Source organism: Ctenocephalides felis, unplaced genomic scaffold (genome assembly GCF_003426905.1).
Source record: "Ctenocephalides felis isolate EL2017-DRISC unplaced genomic scaffold, ASM342690v1 CF-g0.4_SCAFFOLD_01886, whole genome shotgun sequence".
Lineage (NCBI taxonomy): Eukaryota > Metazoa > Arthropoda > Insecta > Siphonaptera > Pulicidae > Ctenocephalides > Ctenocephalides felis.
In genome coordinates this window covers 172263627-172276400 of record NW_020538040.1, presented here as the reverse complement: position 1 = coordinate 172276400, position 12774 = coordinate 172263627, and positions in this window count along the sequence as shown.

Sequence of the window (12774 nt, the reverse complement as noted above, 5' to 3'; positions counted from 1 at the left end):
ACACACATACATTCATTTTTTCTAAGGTATGCCAAAATATTCAGAAGGTTTTGAAACGTAAGGATATATAAAAATTTTCATTTTCGATTTTTTTCCGATTACTATAGCTTGTCCTACGGGAAGTTAATAAATAATTGCTCAAAGTCAAATTGGACCTTTGTGACCCGGCCTTTTATGTAATTTTAGTCTCGATCAATCCAGAATGACTTGAAATGTTGGGAAAACAAAATTAGCAAGTCAGATTTTCTGGTGAAAACATCAACTTTTCCTTAGGAAAGTTAAAAATGTTGTTTAGAAATAACAAAAAATAAATTTGTTATGATGTCAATATTTTCCGATTGTTTTGTGTCCTGATGCGCCTCGCGTAGCGAATCCAGTTATGTCACACGATTTTATAAAACGGTATCTTTATTGCGGGAGCCAATTACCCGGCATTTCTTTATTATTCGACTCTGAGCTTTAATTAACTTTTCGAAAGCTCGTAAATAGCGTGACGAAAACGCACCGCGAGAGATCTCGCGCACGGCAATAACTTAAGACGATGTTGTTTGATTGCGACTTCGAGAAGTAAAGAAAAAAATATGGTAAAAAAATTGTTATCGTGCAATGTTGGTTATTAAATAATATTTATTGAACGTCCTCTGTCCATCCGACTCGATGCAGCAGATACATGCGATTTCATAAATGTCGATAAAAATGTAAAAATAAGTGGAATGGTTATACCCATTTACTCATTAGTCGATCTTGATCTAGACCATAGATTCCCAAACTTTGCGTTGTGAATTTTTTGAGCTTTGCCATATATTTACCCTATATATCGATTTATTTTATATAACTGTACTGAAGTTTATTATTAAATGTTTGAAGTAAAAATATGTTACTTTTATACATTTATTAATTGGTGTATGGCATCGTGCCTTTAAGCAAATTGTTGAAACTTACAGTAACGAAATAGTCAAATGAAATGTATATATAAAATATGAAAACTGTTTTCATAATTTATCATACTAGGCACTTCTGTCTGTCTGAGATATGAAAATATTGTATATAATATAATATATAAATAAAAAATTAGTGGGGTGTATGGCATCGTGCCTTAAAGGCAAATTGCTGGAACTTACCGTACCGTAACGAAATATTCGAGGAATATTAAATGTTTTCAAATAGATTATTGTAAATACTGCAACATTGTCTAATATTTATAAGAATTATATAAACTGAATTACAAAGTTAAAATTATTTATTTAAAGTATATAAGTGAGCTTATTTTCGATATACAAAAAAATTAAAATATTTTTTTTCCAAAAGCAACTGCTTTGCCAACAAAAGCAGATATTTTTTTGAATCATTCAAATCGGATGCTTAGTTCTCTTAAGAACTATCATTTTTTGTACATTTATCTCCGTATCTTCGAAACGGCTGCCTTTGCCAAAGCTAATCACCACTTCTCCCCATCAATACAAAACGAATGTTTTTTTTGGATCATTCAAATTGAATGCTCCGTTCTCTTAAAAACTCGATTTCTATTTTCTGCACTCTTTGCTCTGCATTTCCGTAACGGCTGGACAGGCCTTTGCCAAAACTTAATCAGCACATCTTCTTATCAATAGGAATCGAATGTTTTTTGAACCTGTCAAATCGGTTGATCCGTGCGCCCGAAAACGTGAATGAAAAAATGTGGACATACAAAACACACACACACACTCACACCCACACACATCCATTTTTTCTGAGGTATGCCAAAATGTTCAGAAACCTTCAAAACGTGAAGATATGCAAAAATTTTCATTTTCCATTTTCGGCTCATACGGGAAGTTAATGAAAAACCAAAGTAAGCGAAAAGTAAATGTTTAATTATCAACATTTGAAAACAATTTTTAATGTCCAATCTACATCTTTTTTCTGTTAGAAGATCAGTAATAAGGCTAAATCATTTTTTATCTTTATTTATTTAGGAACACTATGTTAGTCTCAAAAAGCGCAAAAAAAAATTGTCAAGCCCTTTAATATTCAGCCTTTTCAAGCTTAACCATATTTCGACTACAAATTGAATACAGCTTACACATTTTTATAAAAAAGAGCAAAATTTTTATTTACTTTTTAGTTCTATTTAAAGATATTGTTAATGACTTCATTATAGATATAGTAAATAGATGTTAATGTGGGGGTTGTAATCTACTATCGTTTCGTGGACCCCAAACTGTATTTGCTGACGTGAAGTTTCTGAAAGTTATCATAGACCCCTAAGAAGTAATGTAGACCATTTTGGAAATTACTGGTTTAGATGCTTTATTCAGTTATACTATTATGTTAGCAACAGAAATTCAGTATTTATTCTCATAGTTGTTGATTTTCCTTCCTATACCATGATTATTTGAGCAGATGTATGATTGACAACTTACGGTTTATTTTTATTTTTTGGGTATTTAAATTTCAAACATCAATCTTATCATGTTAACAAAAATGAATTATGTTCATGAAAGTTACGATATGTTTAGAAAGCTCGGACTGGTACCTACTAACTGAAAAAATATACAATTCAGTTGTATATGTAATGGGAACGGTCTGTATATATGTGATTCAGTATAGAATGAACATTGTACACAAATAACTAAGGATTTACAACTTTTGAATTGCTTCACATCGCGCCATAAACGCCTACACGTGGGACAACGCGCAGCAACACTCATTCTAATTTTCTATTTAAAACTGACATTTTATAAATTGTTTATGTGACACAACGCTGCTTAAGTAACAATGTAGGATCATAAATTAAGATATAAAATCGCTGGTCGGCCAGTACACCGGTTCCGTTATGATAAAATCCTCAGACATCTTAAATAAGACAACAGAAACACTGTTTCAAAAAGTCATTGCGATAAAACTTATCGGAACACATAAAATAAATGCAATGGTTCGCCGAAAAATGTCATGGGGACAAACAGTAGTATTCAATTGTTCAAGGTTTGGGTGCGAAAGAAACCCAAAACCGTTGCTTAAAAGAACATTAGAAAACATTGAACACGAGACATCAAATGAATAAAGATGCAGTGATATAGGCGCAAATCTCTGCAGGCGTCTCGTCTTCTATCAGGCCCAGAGGTTGACAACCCTAAAACGAATGATCAGTTTTACTATACATCGAATCGAATTACTATATCTCTTTGGGCTTTGCTCCAACATATTAGTTTACCAGCATATCTGTCAATGTTATCCTGAATATGTAACAAATTTGTGTGGAACATGCTTGGATGAAGAAATCTTTCAAAAATTTTTCAATCAAAATATATAGAAATACATTTCCTTCCAATAAAAATAGAAAACTAGTGATGTATGGCAACGTGCCTTAGGGCAAATTGCTGGAACATCCCGCACCGTAACGAAGTGATCGAGAAATATTGAATGTTTTCAAATAGATTATTACAAATACTGTAACATTGTCTAATATTTATAAGAATTATATAAACTGAATTGCAAAGTTAAAATTATTTATTTTAAGTAGTATATAAATGAGCTTTAGAACTATAGCCAGAATTAAAATTAAAATCTGAATTATTTTCGATATACAAAAAAAATTAATTTTAAAATAAAAAAATATCCAAAAGCAATTGTTTTGTCAACAGAAGCAGAAAGTTTTTTTGAATCATTCAAATCGGATGCTTAGTCCCTCAAAAACTGTTTTTTTTTCACATTTAGTTCCGTATCTTCGAAATGGCTGAACCCGTCTTTGCCAAAAACTAATCACCACTTCTCCTAATCATTACAAAATTGAATGCTTTTTAGATCATTCAATTCGGATACTCAATTCTCTCAAAAACTCGATTTCTTTTTTTTTGCACTCTTTGCTCCGTATCTCCGAAACGGCTGGACCTTCTATCAATAGAAATCGAATGTTTTTTGAACCATTCAAATCGGTTGATTCGTGCGCCCGAAAACGTGGACGAAAAATTGCGAACACACAAAAGACACACACACATCTATTTTTTGAGTTAAGCCAGAATGTTAAGAAACCTCTAAAACGTAAAGATATGCAAAAATTTTCATTTTCACTTTTTGGCCATTACTATAACTTACTCTACTGGATGTTAATTATGTTTTACTGCAAGGTTGCTAACGCCTGATCTAGACAAAGCACAGCAGGTCATTCCAGTCGTAGGAAAAGAAGACGGAGCGTGCTGAACCCGACAAGTTTTTCTCGAAAAAAAAATAGAACCCGAAGACGAGCAACACCGAAACAGTGTGACAAAAAACCCTCCGCGTTCGGAGATCCAATTAGAGAGATGATGTTATCGCCGATTGTGTGCGGAAGCAGTAAATTGCAATTAGACGAGAAAGAAAAAAATCATTTGTCAAAGAATCCGACCGAGATGTGATTTCTTTGTATCGATTTTTTAGTATATAATTTATAGAGTATTTGAAACACGGTGTTAAAAGTGTGATCGGCTTGTAATGGAATAAAAGGTCTGAATTAGACGCCGCCATTACAATTGTTGGTGTTTCTTCGATCCATTTATATATTTTGATAAGAAAATACCCTGCTAATGGCTTCAGATCTACTAATGGCGTCGGAGATAAGTAATAGACTTCTAAACAATTGATAAGGCATTTTAGTACACCTGAAGTTTTATTAACGCAACGTAAATAAGCTTAAATAAAAAATAAATAAAGAAAAAACAGAAAAAAGACTTGCAACAAATAATTTGGAATATATAGAGTATAATCGAACGAAATAATAATAGACGTAACAAATAAAAAACATAATTTTTTTGAAAAAAAATATTTCAAAATAAATATCTTTCAATACTAATTGCTTATACTAATTTTAATTTAATATTAATTAAATTATCCCAGTTTCAGATAGTTTGCAGATTGTACTCACATATTCTTTGTAAATGCATTTTGTAAAAAAATGGTCCAATTAATAGTAATAATTGTTAATGTTCAACTTAAATAAAAAACAAAGTGATTTGTCTGTATAAAATAATAGTTATTATTATAAGCAATCGAACAAAAAAGCTTACTTTTGGCTCAACAAATGCATTTCGGTCTACAGATCATGTTAATGTCAGGCACTGACAGAAAGTAACAATAAGAACATGTTTAAACAATCTGACTTCATTTTTCTTCTTTTGGACCCTATATCATAATAGTTTAGCTGATATGACGACTGTCACTACCGTACCCTAGCACAATCATATCTAGTCTCTCCTACCTTTTAAATGGGACCTCTTTAACTTTTTTGTACTGGACTAGAAGAAGTAACAGTTACTCTTCTGTTGCACCTTGGCCATGAAATTTTATACTCCTAAAATATTTTAACATGTAACATGTTCTTTATTCTCTGGACTGTAAATATTATGTATAAAGTTAAATACCGACAATGGGAAACTCGCAACTCGAATTAGTGTTAATTTTTATTTCTTTATTTATATATATATATATATATATATATATATATATAAATTTAGTCACATCTAACGTCCGCGATGGGCACCTAAAATACTGAACCGATTTAAAATTTATTTTGCTCACCGTGTGCATATAGATCCCATTTAGGACATAGGGTATATTAAGAGTTTCAATTTATAGCCGAAATATTATATTTTTGGTAATTTCAATAATGTTTGACAAGTGAATCGTAGAATCAGTTTGATCTTATCTAGACCAACGACTTACGAACAATTCGAGCGATAATGTTGGGTACAGTAGACCCTATGCTGAGGCGTACGCAACACTGAAACAGTACTAGGAACATTTGTTCTATGATTATATTGTAATATTTGAATTCATCGGTTTACACCGCGTTTCTATGTGAGCCCACTTGAAGATTATATATTATTATCTGCTAAATAAATTAATAAATATTATGTAACTTTATGTTGCCAATTTTGAATTGATGGAAAGTTATTGGTGGAAAGTTTAGAAAGCAATATATATTTGTGAGATTCTCAAAAGTTATTTTTATAAAATATTAATAGTACTGTTTATGAAATTAAATGTGTTTGACCGAATTTCAATTTAATAAATATATGTTTTATGATCAGGGGCAGTAATGATAATTGAAATATAAAATTATTTGGATTTGGCGTTAAACAACTTAATACAGAAAATGAAACAATATTTAAAATATAATATATACACATATTATTATAGCCAAGAATTATAGAACAAACCAAAATATCAATGAATCAATGTTATATTAATTGTATACTATAGGTATGTGTAAACATATATACATCATAAAAAATATACTATAAATAAGAATTCAAAGCACAAATATTTGTCAATTCGCTGGGCATGCCACATAACAACATAATTTAGAAATGGATTATCGGGTTTTACTTCGTAAATCAAAAATTAATGAATTAATCAAAAGCACGGTAATTATATACAAAACAACGTTTGCCGGGTCAGCTAGTATATATATAAACTGATAATAAAACAATGTATCATCCTAGGCATAATATGGAGCGTCTTCAATTTATTTATTTACGAATCTCGGTTTCTATGGTTACTTCTAATAATTGCAATAAGCTCAAATATAACAAAAACAAATGCAATCATATATTGTTAGTGAAATAATAATTTTCATACAAGTATTGATATTCAAGTTGAATCTTCTCAAATTGAAAACGATAATGTCTAATAACAGCGAAATTAGTGAGATTAGCAGGTACATATTTAATACAAATATTAATTATCCTAATATCTCAATGAATAATTTGAGTTACAATTTAATAGTGTTGGTGAACACGATGCAAAAGATTCCACTAATGTCGATATATTGAATGATGAAACGGAACCAGTAGAATCTGATTGTACTTTTCCTGTCATCGGTATTTAACCTAATACATAATATTTATAAAACACATTTTTATGAATTTTGAAATATTTATTTTATTTTCTGAGCTTTTATTTACCATGCACTTTAATTCAATATTTCAGTCAGTGATGACGTCTTAGAACAGTTCCGTATAATGAAGGTAGCGTGGAATAATTTTAATGGAGGAGGAGCGACTGTCACCACTAGTCCTGTGAAGAATGAGTTAAAGAGGTCTTATGCAAGAGATAATAGCAAAATTGGAGAAAGTGCTAAGAGTACAAGTTGCTCGAGTACACCAAAAAATTGTTCGCTGCATTCTTCGCCAACTGGGGGGTTAAACAAGAGAAGGCGTAAGGGTGTCGCGTGGAATAGGACTGAACGTGCTCGAGGAAGGTCTCATCTCGTACGCCGAATTTCGTTTAATAAAGAAATGTCATAGTATTTTGCCATTTGATCAAAGAGATTGAAATTTTGATCTAACATTTGAGTTGACATTTGTAATTTACACTTTAAATATTTATTGTAAGATTAGAAAATTTAAAAAATAATTAAAAAAATAATATAACTATATACAAATTTGTTTTATATTGGTTGAGATTATCATATTAGTGAATTGAAAAATTTTATTATCATATCAGTGTTCTTTTTTACTACTTCTAAATATAGTTTATTTAAATCATTCCATATATTATCTTTTAGTCTTCTTAACTCGCTTTATGCAGGATTATTAACTTCCCTTGGGGCAAGTTATAGTAATCGCAAAAAAATCGAAAATGAAAATTTTTATAGATCTTTACGTTTCAGAACCTTCTGAACCTTTTGGCATACCTTAGAAAAAAATGGATGTATGTGTGTGTGTGCGTGTGTGTATGTGTGTGTGTATATGTGTGTATGTGTGTGTGTGTGCGGATACAAATTTTCGTCGACGATTTCGAGAACACCGATCAACCGATTTGTATAATTCAAAAAACATTCGGTTCGTATTGATAAGGAAACGTGCTGATTAGTTTTTGGCTAAGGCAGGTCTAGCCGTTCCGAAGATACGGGGCAAAAAGTGCCGAAAACGGTAACTTAGTTTTTAAGAGAACGGAGCGTCCGATTTGAATAATTCAAAAAACATTTTATTTGTATTGACTAAATAAAGAACAGTTCAAATTTTTGGGAAAGCAGGTCCAACGACTTTGGAGATATGGAGGAAAAAGTAAAAAAATGAGCCATTTGGCGGTCAAAAATGAACATTAGACATATGCACATCAGAGTATCTGATATTTTATATAAATTTGAATAATAAATACAAATATTATATTGTTTTAGTGCTACGCGCGCTATCGCGTATTAATATTTTGTCTCTAGAACAGGTACGAAGCGCGGTCGCGCTGTCATTTTAGTACGAGGTTGTTGGAGCAGAGGGTGCAAAAAAAGATCATGCCGATACTCTATAGAGATATTTTATAGAGATTTTAACAATAAGTATAAATTTTGTTTACATTCCTATGGGTTCCGTACCAATGTTTATCCGTAAGATGGCGACGCGGCGTTTACGCGCTTCGATATTTCGTCTTTATGTAGTTAAAGCAGTACGATTGCTTTGAAAAAAAGTTCAGAATATCCAAAATACTTCAAAACAAATGATTTAAGATAGAATGATTTAATATGGTTGAAAATTCTATTAGAAGTTTCAAATCATTGATCAACTCTTATTAATTATTATTGATTATTTTTAATTACTCGAATTTTGAATTGCGGTACGAGAAGTTTCAGCAATTTGCCTTAAGGCACGATGCCTTTTAAGACAGAATTCCACTTACAGCTAGTTGTACTTAAAAAAATCCACTTCAATTTATAATTTCTTAATGTGGTATAGTATCCTTTCTATAAAGTCCTCATCAGAAACGAATTGGTACATTGCGCAACACAAACAAAATATTTAACGGAGCTTTCAGGTATGCATAATACCTGAGGCTTCGCCATACTTCGCGTAATCGCACAAAGGATGCTTGGAAACGTGGACAGGTCGAGATACAAATGAATAAACGACTGCAGAAAGCGCGCGCCACTGGCTGCAGGTATGCGATCCCACGCTGAGCTCGGAGCGAATAAGCGATCAAGAAGCGTCATCGACAATTCTGCAGTGCGAAAAGTTCGCACAAATCGTGAACGACTGCTGCTTGAGCCAGGTTGATAAAAAAAAGTCGGATCAAATGTATCTATTAAACTGGATGATTGAAGTTGTTTTGGCGATACCATAGCCTTAGTGACAACAGGCCCGGCTTGCACCACAGAGGTTCTCGGATCGAGTCCTGGTACTATCTATATAATTACTGATTGTGATTTGTAATACCAAAAGATGACTCATGATATGGAGCACATAAATTTGATTGGAGTCAGGATAATATCCTAACTCTATTCTAACTCCAATCAAATTCATGGGCCGATTCTGCCGCACAACAGACTAATTTTATGGCAAGGCCATGTTACCCTCGAACTTGCATACATTATTTATTTATTTATTTGTTTATTTATTTATTTATACGCCAATCGGCTTTATAACGTAATATAATATAATTTGCTAATTCATAACTTGTATATTTATGTCTATATATATACACACACATCTACTTACTTATTATGCTACTGAATACTGTCAAAATGTCATGGCGTTTTACACATAAACTGCTACGGCACTTGTATGTTATGAAGCTGAGTCAGAAAGACCTGTTATTTAAGTTTGTTTTTTTGACATTTGTGCGATTTCTAGGTTAGGTTTTCAATCTGACAATCTGAGAAAAATGCCTGACTGAATAGCAATCACATACTTTTGTTAATATTTAGAACAAATTAGTATGGAAAGTTCTTCATAACATAGCCTTGCCATAACATTGGGCTTGTTATGCGGCAAAAGTGTTCCATCTATCTACATTCCGAAAATATTAAGTATGTTAAACTAAAATACTTGTAAAATATAAAAAATATGAAACAATAAAAAAACATGTAGAAATCAATAAGGTGAAGATAAAAATAAAAAATAAGTATATAATAATTATTATGTTGTAGAAGATTAGGATTAGGATGTAGACAGTATGTTGTTTAATTCGTGCCATAATTATGTTCTTGTAAACAATTTGTGACTTGTAAAATATAAAAAGTATGTAAAAATGAAGAAGCATGTAGAAATCAATGTGATGGAGAAAATGTTTAAAAGAATTATATAAAAATTATTATTGTGTAGAATATTAGGATAAAGATATGGACGGTATGTTGTTTAATTCGTGTTTAATTATATTCTTGTAAACAATGTGACTTTTAGGATAATTCATATACAAAAAAATAATTATTTTAAATGTGTGATTAAAAGATTTCATAAACAATAACACATTAAATAAAACAATTACATATTAAATTTACAATAATCATTTTTCATATCATTGGGGCCGTTCAAGTATTACGTAAGCACTATAGGGGGGCGGGGGGTTATTGATTTGCTTATTTTGCTTATTTTGGTAAGAACTTTTGCTTACTTTTGCTGACAAAAGGGGAGGAGGGGGGGGTAATAATTGTAATAAATCTACTTACGTAATACTTGAACGATCCCATTTAGCAGTTTTCAATAATGTTCTACTTAGGTAATATTTCATTCATAAATTTCCTGGACCTCACGCTTTCGATTTCCCATACCTGTTTCACAGCTACTAAACTTCGCACAAAACCAACGATTTTTTCCTTGGATTTCAATACAATAAATACAATGTGACTATTCGTCTGTATTTTTCTATTCAATGTTTTCAAATTCCATACATAAAAACTTTGGAAATATATCCCTATACCATATATATGATTTGTGATGTGAAATGAAGTAGACGTGATGAACTATAAATAGCGGTGCATTAGTTGATTTTTTATTTGAATAATAGTATATATATGTATATATATATATATATATATAATATATATATATAATCCCGTTCAATATATTTATGATAGGGCCAAGGATTCCGGCCAAAAAGTTCTGCACAAAGGATCCCTCCTAGAAAAACCCAGTTGCTGATAAAATATCACGGCGAAAAAATCGCTGCTACAGAATTCCGTCAAACTATCCTGGTCAAAGGATTCTGCCAGGATTATTGGTCAAAGGATGTTGACCAGAACATCCGAGTCCACTTCGCATGCGTGTCGGCTTTGCATAAGGAAAGGAAATCCATGTAGTAGTCAGTCTTAAGAAGGCACGTGCCGTAGAAAAACAAAGTCAGCCGACCGACGTCGGTCGATGTAATGAAGAAACTATACAAACGATATATGAACAGGTTCATCAGTTAATGTGTGTAATATAAAATTTCATTACTAACGCTCGCAGAATAAACAATTGTCGTTGAAAAGGTACCGACTGGTAGGTGATCAATCGGACAATATATGACAACCACGCACGCGATCACGATAAAATAATAAAACATGGCATAAAGACGATGGTCATTAATAGTGGATATTATATTTGGTAATGCTTTTATGTCTTTGGTTGTAAAAAAATTCAATTGGATTGAATTGTATTGCTTTCATTCATAAATTCATCTACCAGTTGACTTGCCAATTACACATCAACAAATTTGAAAAAATATTAATAGCTCTAGATGTAGTAATTGACTTAATGGTCAACTCATTGGGATAGCATAGAACAACTTGAATGAAATTAAAATATGTACTTTAGGTCGTTAAAATGGGCATTTTCGAATTTCCTTACTCCCAAGCTCAAATGGTTCCAAATTGATGAAAAACAATTCTCTGAAAGTTTTAGCTCTTAATATTGTCTTTTAGATAGAGCGCAATTCAATCAAAGTTTTGTATGGAAATAGCATGAAAAAATTTTCAAAAATTTTGCAGAGCGTCGAATTTTCAATAAAAAATGACACGAATTTTTACTTTTAATTTATTTGTCGCTAAGTTATACCTAATTTTTTTTTTTAATTTTCAAAATCTTTTCATGCTATTTCCATACGAAGTTTGATTGAATTGCGCACTATTTAAAAAGTTAATATTAAAAGCTAAAACTTTCAGAGAGTTTTTTTTATCAATTTGAACCATTTGAGTCCTTGGGAGCAAGAAAATTCGAAAATGTCCATATTAAGGACCACCCTAATGTACTCATATGTCTTCAAAAATACTAATTATACAAAAAAATAAGATGTCACAATAAAAGTATCTACTATAGAGAATAATTTATGAATATTACAAGAAAACAAAAAACAAAGTCGATATTTTTTCAGAGGACCAATTAACAGGCGTCTACGTTAACATCTTCCTTATGCGTGATTCTGTTTGAAAAATTAACTATGATATATTATGCAGCGGTGCAAAAACCGCAGGATACCTGCGAATACCTTAGTTTATGCACTAACTAGACCTTCTTGTGTTGTCCGAAACAACATAACCTAATTTGCCGAATGAGTGTATTATATACCAAACCAAAATTATCTAGAAGTCCGATTATTTGCAGTAAAAGAATCTTTCACATGTGGAGAATGCCAACAATTTTTTGAAATATATTTTTAACAGCAATTAGAACTTAATGAATCCTATGAGTTGTTTATTCTTACTTCTTAAACGATTTTTTATATAGATGGCAAGCCATACGGTTACCCCATCTCTATGTGATGAATTTATTATTCTATTCTTTTTGTAATACTGATAAATATGCTGCTTGGAAATAATTGCCATATTGCATCAAGCAACAATGATATACGATTAGAATATATAAATATTATTATGTTTCAAATGAAGTGAAAATCGTCCTTCCCGGAAATGCTGCATCAAATTTAGAATATACACCAGTACCAGAAAAATATTTTTGATTAAAAATATAGAAGGCGACAACTGTACATCATATTAGCAGCTCATGGAATTGTTAAATTGTGCTAAAGTAAATATTCCTGCTGCAAATATGAAGAAGTTTTTTTTAATGT